Raw genomic sequence first — 1,245 nt, 5'->3', positions numbered from 1 at the left:
CATAATGGCCTGCGGCAGGGACGTCTCTTCACTGGGCTCCTACCCACCTGCTCACCCACCCGTGGATGGAGGATCCAGCCCACTCTCACCGCCAGGCAGCTGTAGGGCTGGGGCTGCGGCCTTCAGGGAGCCAGCCTTGAGAAGCATCCATTGACAGAGGCTCTTCCCTCTCACCGCACTGTCACCCGCTCTGGCGGTCCTTCCACCTTCCTGTGTCCTCCGGATGTCCTCCCCCATGGCTAATCGAAGCCGTCCCCTCAATTCAGGAAGCCAGATCAGTCTTCCAGTCGATGGCGCAGAGAAGCACATAATCTTTCTTTGCTGTGACCGAAATGTGTCCCTCATTTATCATCTTCCTTGTTTGGGGTTGCTGCTAAAGTCAGTATTATTTTGTTTTTAAAGATGCGGGGTTTTTTGTTTGTTTTTAACCACACTCTTCCAGCAGAGATGAGACTTTTAACTCCCCCTATGAGCCCATGGACTTTCTAGAGCTCTTGGCACTCACCCTTCTCTCCTGAATGTCCATGCATTTGGAAGATGTTAATCAGCTATTTCTGTTACTCTTAACTGGTTTTAAGCTGTTCAGACAATGAGTGACTTAGAGACCAGTTTGTCTGCTGCTTCCTCCCTCGGGCCTGTTGCGGAGGGCAGTGCAGGTCTGGGGCAGTGAGGAGCTCTGTGCCTGATGTGGTGCGAGTTTGGAGGCTGCCCAGCCACCCTGGTTGGAGCCATGTGGTGTCCGCTGCTGGTGAGCACAGAGGCATATCCAGCATCAGATAGCTGAGCTGCTTAGTTACCCAAGAAAATTGATTTGCATATGTCATGTTTATACGGTGCAAGAACACATTGCACTTATTTTAATAAAACTGTTTTCAATTCTGGTGTCTTCCTGGTGGTCCTTTCTTCACCTGCAGTCCTGAAAAGGAGACAGACCTTCTGGAGAGGGGCTGAGTCTAGCCGAGGGGGTGGAGTGCCTCTTGTCAAGACGTCTAAATACAGCAGTTCATTGGATCCATGACACAAGGTGAAGGAGAGATCATTGCTTCTCTTTTTTAAGTGAGGAAATGAAATTCACCTACCATCTGTCAATCTCTTACTCTGTGCCAGGACCCAGAGAGAAGTAGGAAGCAGCCTCTGCCTTTTAGGATCTCCCATCGGGTGGAAGAGGCTGTGTCAGCAGCCTTCATGCAAGGTAACCTCAAAGAGCACTTCGACAGGTGTACCCTGTCCCCAGCCCAGCCCACC

Source organism: Bison bison, unplaced genomic scaffold, assembly GCF_000754665.1.
Source record: "Bison bison bison isolate TAMUID 2011002044 unplaced genomic scaffold, Bison_UMD1.0 scf7180017864256, whole genome shotgun sequence".
Classification (NCBI taxonomy): domain Eukaryota; kingdom Metazoa; phylum Chordata; class Mammalia; order Artiodactyla; family Bovidae; genus Bison; species Bison bison.
The sequence above is the reverse complement of the archived record's forward strand: the minus strand, read 5'-3'. Positions refer to the sequence as shown.